The sequence below is a fragment of the Penaeus vannamei genome, chromosome 35, assembly GCF_042767895.1.
Source record: "Penaeus vannamei isolate JL-2024 chromosome 35, ASM4276789v1, whole genome shotgun sequence".
NCBI lineage: Eukaryota > Metazoa > Arthropoda > Malacostraca > Decapoda > Penaeidae > Penaeus > Penaeus vannamei.
The window spans coordinates 27,568,499-27,575,337 of record NC_091583.1 but is presented as its reverse complement, the minus strand read 5'-3'; positions in this window follow the sequence as shown (position 1 = coordinate 27,575,337).

Genomic DNA, 6,839 nt, shown 5'->3' with positions numbered 1-6,839 from the left:
CTCCCAACTGCCCTCCCAACCCTCCCACCTCCCCCTTCTCCTCCTCCTCACCCTTCCATCAACCCTTCCTACCCTCCTCTCCCTCCCCTCCTTCCCCTCCCAACCCCTCCAACCCTCCCTTCCTATCCCTACCCCTCTCCGCCCTTCAAACCCCTTCCCTACCCCTTCCACTCACCCTACCCTCCTCTCCCAACCCCTCCCAACCCTCCCAACCCTTCCACCCCCTCCTTCCCCATCCCTCTTAAATCACCCGCTATCCGCACACATCAACAACGCCCCCCCCCCCCCCCCAGGACACCCACCCCCGTACCCCTGTGTTCGGCTACCCACCAAGGAACCAAGACAAGACGAAAAAGAAAACGAAAAATTAAAACGAAAAAAAAAACGAAAAAAAGAGAGAACCTCTACAAGACGAAACGAAAGCAAAAAAAAAAAAAAAAAAAAAAAAAAACGAAAAAAAACACTAAAAGAACCTCGACAAGACGAAAAAAAAAAAAAACACGAAAGAACCTCGACAAGACGGAAAAATAAAAAAAGAAAAAAAAAAAGAAAGAACCTCGACAAGATGGAAAAAAGAATGAAAAGAAACAAACAAAAATAAGAAAAACGAAAAAATAAAATTCAAAACGAATAAGAAAAAAAAAAAACGAAGGCACCAACAGATACAAAAACCGTTAGTAGTTAAGGAAGTAATTAAGATTAAGACTTGATCTTGATTAAATATTCAAAATTTGAATGATAAAGAAAGAGAAAATAATTATGATTTAAGATTTGAATTATGGAGATGAAGGAAAAGATTAAAAAAAAAAAAAAAAAAATGAAGGACAGATTTCAAGGGTAAAATAATTACAAATATTTACGACTGGAATGACAGAGGTGAAAGAAAATAATAATAAATTAAACACTTATCTATGCTAGGATTGAAATTAAGCGAAATTTAGACAATAACGATAACAATATATATATATACACATATATATATATATATATATATATATATATATATATATATATATATATATATATATATATATATATATATATATATATATATATACATGTAAGATTAAAAAAGAAAAAAATGGAAATATATACGAAAATAACGGAAAAGGACATGGGATGGATAGATAAACGAATGAATGGATAAATAGATAATTACATGTATAAATGAATGAATATATATAGAAATAAGTAAACATATATGAATAAACAAAAAAAAAAAAGAAAAATATATCTAAACCAATAACTGAATAAATCAAACGATACACAAATACTTAAATGAATCAAATTAAATCTAATAACCACCCAAACAAATAAACAAATATAGATACAAACATATGTATCCACACATACACATATACATATATATGTGCCAGGAAACACAGGTCTCCCTCTCGCGAGTGTCAAGGCAAGAGGGCTATAAATATTATTGATGGTTTTGCCGCCCGTAACATATGGGTGACACGCTGGCCAGGATATGTGACATAATATTCTTTGATTGCTTAATCTTTTTTTTTTTTTTTTGCGTGGTTTTAGGAGATTGGCTTGGCTTGGGAGGGGGAGGGGAAGGGGGAGGAGGAGAGGGGGGTGGGGGTGGGGAAGGGGGAGGATAGGGAAGGGGTTGGGGGTGGGGGGATGAGGGAGGGGGTGGAAAGGATGGAGGAATGGGGAAGAAGAGGGAGAAGAAGGATTGGCTTGGCTTGGGAGGGAAGGCAAGGGGGAGGGGAGGGGGAGGGGGAGGGGGGAGGAAGAGGGAGAAGAAGGTGAAGGAAGGGTGTGGGAAGGAGGGAGGAAGGGGGAGGAAGAGGAAGAAAAGGGGAGAGGGAAGGGGGTGGGAAGGGAAAGAAAAGGAGGAGGAGGAGGGAGAAAGTGAAGGAGGGGTGTGGAAAGGATGGAAGAATGGGGAAGGGAAGGGAAGGGAAGGGAAAGGGGGAGGAAGAGGGAGAAGAAGAAGAGGGAAGGGGGTAGGAAGGAGGGAGAAAGGGGAGGTATCTGGCTTGTCTTGGAGGAGAGAAGGAGGGGGTATTTCAGACAAGGGCTATTTTTAAGACAAGCCAAATTCATTGACTTGTCTTAATGGGGGGGCGGGGGAGATGAATGGCTTGTCTTAGTGGAAGGGGAGGTTTATCTGGCTTGTCCTGAGAGGGAGAAGAAGGTGAGTGGCTTATCTAGCGTGTCATAGGGGGAAGGGAGAGAGGGAATGCCAAGCTTGTTTTAAGAGAGAGAGAGAGGAGGGGGGAGAAGGGGGGTTATCTGGCTTTTTTGGGGGGGGAGGGAGAGGGGGGGATTATCTGGGTTGTCTTGGGAGGTATTCTTTGCCTTATTTATATAGCACAATCATGTATCTTATCATATTGTAAAGGTGTTATTTTGTGGACAGTAAGTTTCTACATCTATCTGTCTAACTGTCTTAAAAGGGAGGGAAAAAGACTGCTAGGGGTGGCTTGTCTAAGAATTTGAAAGGAAAAGGAGATGGAGTATTAGCTGGCTTGTCCTCGGCATGGTTGTCTAGCTTGTCTTTGAATGGAAAAGGGGTTTGGAGGGAAAAGAAGCTAGAAAGATGGCTGGCTTGTCACTTGGTGGGGGGGGGGGAGTTGATGGCTTGGGTGGCTTTTTATTGAGAGGGAGAGGAAGTCAGAAGGATGGCTGGCTTGTCTTTGAAGAGGAGGGAGAGGGTCTTGAAGGATCGCTTGGAATTTGACTGAGGGAGAGAAAGGATAGCTGGCTTGTCTTTGACCGGAAGAGAGAGAGGTTGTTGAAGGACCGCCTGGCTTTTTACTGAGAGGGAGAGGAAGTCAGGAGGATGGCTGGCTTGTCTTTGACCGGGAGGGAGAGGTAGGGGGGGGGGGAGTTGGCTGGCTTTTCGTGGGAGATTGGAAGGGTGGAAGGAGTGGTTGGCTTGTCTTAGAAAGGGGAAGAAGGAAGTGGAGGACTGGCTGGCTTGTCTTGGGAGTGGATGTGTGGCTAATCTTCCTTTTTCCCTGTTTCCCTTTCCTCCTTTTTTCCCCTTTTCTCTATTCCTTTTCCCCTTTTCCTTCCCTTTCCTCGTTTCCCCATTCCATTTTATTCCTTTTCCTTCCCCCTTCCCCTTCTCTTTCTCCCCCCTCCTTCCCCTTACCTTTCCCACTCCCCTAACCCTCTTCATTCTTCCATTTCCTACTTCCCCTTCCTCTCCCCCCTCCCTCCCTCTCCCCCTTTCTCTTTCTCCCCTCCCTCCTTCTCCTTCTCCTTCTTTCTTCCCCTTCCCTCCTTCTCCCCCTTCTCCTTCTTTCTTCCGCTTCCCTCCCTCCTTCTCCCCCCATTCCCCATTCCCCTCCCTCTACCTCTTTCTCCATTCCCCTCCGCTCCCCCAAACTATCCCCCTCTACCCCCCCCCCCATACCCAAGAAAGGATACCCCACATGAATCAAAAATTACTAAAGAGAAGATACGTCGTGTGTGTGTGTGGGGGGGGGAGGGGTAGCATGCCCAGTCACATCCGGGACTTGATATATTGGCATCTCGAAAGAGGGAGATGAAGAGAGGAGAGGGGAAGGGAAGGGGGAGGAGGACTTCGAAAGAGGGAGGCGAAGAGAGTAGAGGGGAGGTGGAGAGGGGGAGGAGAAAGAGGGGAATAAAGAGAGGGAACGAAGTAGAAGCTCGATAGAGGGAGATAAAGAGGGTGAGAGGGGAGGTGGAGGAGGGAAAGGAGGAGGAGAAAGAGAGGGAACGAAGGAGAAGCTCGATAGAGGGAGATAAAGAGGGTGAGAGGGGAGGTGGAGGAGGGAAAGGAGGAGGAGAAAGAGAGGGAACGAAGGAGAAGCTCGATAGAGGGAGATAAAGAGGGTGCGAGGGGAGGTGGAGGGAGGAAAAGGATGAAGGAGGAAGGAGGAGAAGGAGAAGTGGGGGGAAAGATGAATCAAAAGGAAGAAAGAAAAGAGGAGCTCGAAAGAATGAGCTGAATAGGGGGTAGGATGAGAGGGGAGGATGAGGGCAAGTCTATAGAGTTTGGTCTGAGCGCAAAAAATATTTGACCAAATTCTGTCCGCGCAAATGTAGTTCTCGAGTAACTTTCCGCGCACGTTTAGTACTTTTTTTCAAATCATCTTCCGCGCATAAAATTCTTTTGACCTTTCCGCGCACTTGTTTCATCATCCGTCCGCAGATCCGTCCGCGCAAATGTAGACAAAATGATAACAATAACAGTCTCTATTGAATGTTTTTACATTAATTATTACTTCAAAACCTTCAAATATTGACATTAAAAAAAAAAAAAAAAAAAAAACTTTCTTCATGTGGTCACATTCACTTTGAAAACCTGTTTCACACATTTGCATTCAAATATTAAAACCTTACCAGATATCGTTATTTTTCTCCTTGCTTTTTCGTTTTTTTTCAAAAACCTTTCTCGCATTCTGAACATTCAAATTTCAAAACCTTTATCGTATTTCAACATTCTAACTTCAAAACCTCTCCCACATTTCCTATTTGGGGAAGGCTAAATCAGTAGCAACTCGAGGAGGTGTCATGGGATCTGTTTTGATGATTGTTCAGTGAAAATATAACCATTAAAATAATTATTTTCCATCCTTTTTGAAATTTGAAAAGACCAAAATAATCGACCGTATTCACAACACATCCGTAACTTTTGTGATATCATCAAAATAAACCCCAAGCATCCGTAACTTTTGTGACGTCATCAAAATAAACCCCATGTGCTTTGTTCCAAAAATAGAATCAGACGCCATGACACTTCCGCGAGTTGCTACTGATCTAACCTTCCTCTTTCCCATATTTCAAAAATCACTCTGCCATTTTCAATAGTTCTACCTCAAAAACGTTTCCCGCATTTTCATTCTCATTTTAACATTCAAACCTCCACCCGCATTCTTATTTTCTTTCATTTACTCATCTATCTCTTCATCTCTTCTCCCCTTTCTTTCGCTCTATCTCCATGCTGTCAGCGAGTGTAGTTTATTCATAAAGACATTGTTGTTTTCTTCTTGCATCTCTGAGAAGTGAGTTCGCCTCCGTCTCCCGCCTGACGGATCGACGCAAGTCATCAGTCGAGAAGTATAAGTCTTGGCAAATTTCTTTTTCTCGTTGTTGGGTTTTGTTTACTTTTCTGCCGATGGTTGGTGAATATATGGATGGTTATCACTCTGGTAACAGAAGTAGGTGATATTGTTGTTGATGTTGTTACTGATGTAGTAGTATTTGTATTTGTTGTTGTTTTTCTTTTTCTTTCTTCTGGTTCTACGTCTTTTTCATCTTCAGTTTCTTCTCCTATTGCTTCTTCTACTCCTTTTTAACCCTGTTAATTCATACGTGAACAAAAAGACATGTGAATATTCTTGTTCTTGTTAGCGCTGTTGTTCATCCTTGATTATCCCAAGACAAAAAAAAAGTAAACAAATAAATAAAAATATAAAACCCCCAAAAATGATTAAGAATCTCGATACAATTAAAAACGAAAACGCAATAGATAACACACCAAATACCCATTCCTTAATGAACGTAACAAATGAACAATAATAACCTTGACATTATTCTTTTAAAATGATAATGTAAAAAATACTAACGATAATGATGACAATACTAACGGCGCTTAGAAGAAAGAGATTTGTATAGGCCTACCTGTCAGCCGTGAATGACCGGGTAATATTTTAAGAGGGAGTGGCTTGTGCTCGTAACAACAGGAGCCATTTAGACCATAAAATTATCAAAACAAATATAACACTATATGTAAAAAAGGAAAAATGGGGCTTGTGTTTGTTTTTTGTTTTATATTTTTTCTTTTTGTTTTTTGACGTATCTTCTTTCTTCTTTCATTTTATTTCATGGAAGGTAGTAAGATATATTTTTCTTTTCTTTTTCTTTACTTCTTTCTTTTTCTCTCCTTCGGATTTTTTTTCTATTTCCCTCTTCTCTTTTTTCTCTTTTCTTTCTATCCCTCTCTTTCGTTCTTTTTTCATTTCCCTCTTCTTCTATTCTCTCAGGAATTCTTTTCGTATATTTTCTTTCTTCTTTCTTTCATTTCTTCCCTTTTTCTCTCTCTTCTTTCTCTTTATTCTTCTAGGCCTAAAATACAGCATATCCCCTCCATTTTTTTCTTTCTCTATCTTTCATTCTTACCTTTTTATATTTCCCTCTTCTTTAATCCGCTTCTTTTCCATCTCCCATTTCTTTCTTTTCTTATTCTCCTTTCTTTATTTCCTTATTTTCGTTGTTATTTTCTCATTTTTTTAAACTCTCTCTTTCATTTTCTTTCTATTCCCATTTTCTTCTATTTCCCTAGGACTTCTTTTCTCATTGTTCCTCCCTTCATTCTTTTTTTTTCTTTTATCTCTCTCTCTTCTTTCTTTTGCTCTCCTAGGCCTAAAAGACAGCATATATTTTTCTTTTCTTTTCTTTCTCTCTCTTTTGTTTTGTTTTTCTATTTTTCTCTTTTATTTTAGTCATTTTCCCTTCTTTCTTTCATTTCCTTTCCTCTTTCTACTCCACGCAAAAAAAAAAAAAAATCCTCTTTCTCTTTCGTTTTTTCCTCATTACTTCCCTTTCATATTTTTTATGCATATTTTATTCATAGTTCATATATTTCCCTTCCATCATTTTTTCCTTTCCTCTTTATTTTCCTCTTCTCTCTCCCCTCTTCTCCTCTCTTTTGCTCTCTTCTCCTATCTCCTATCCTCTTCTCTCTCTTTTCTTCTCCTCTCCTATCGCCTTTCCTCTCTTCTCTCCTATCTCCTTTCTCTTTTCCTCTCCTCTTTCCTTTCCTTTCCTCTCCTATCTCTTTTCTTCTCTTTCTTTTCCTTTCCTCTCCTCTCTATTTTCCTCTCTTTTTTCTTTTCTTCTCCATT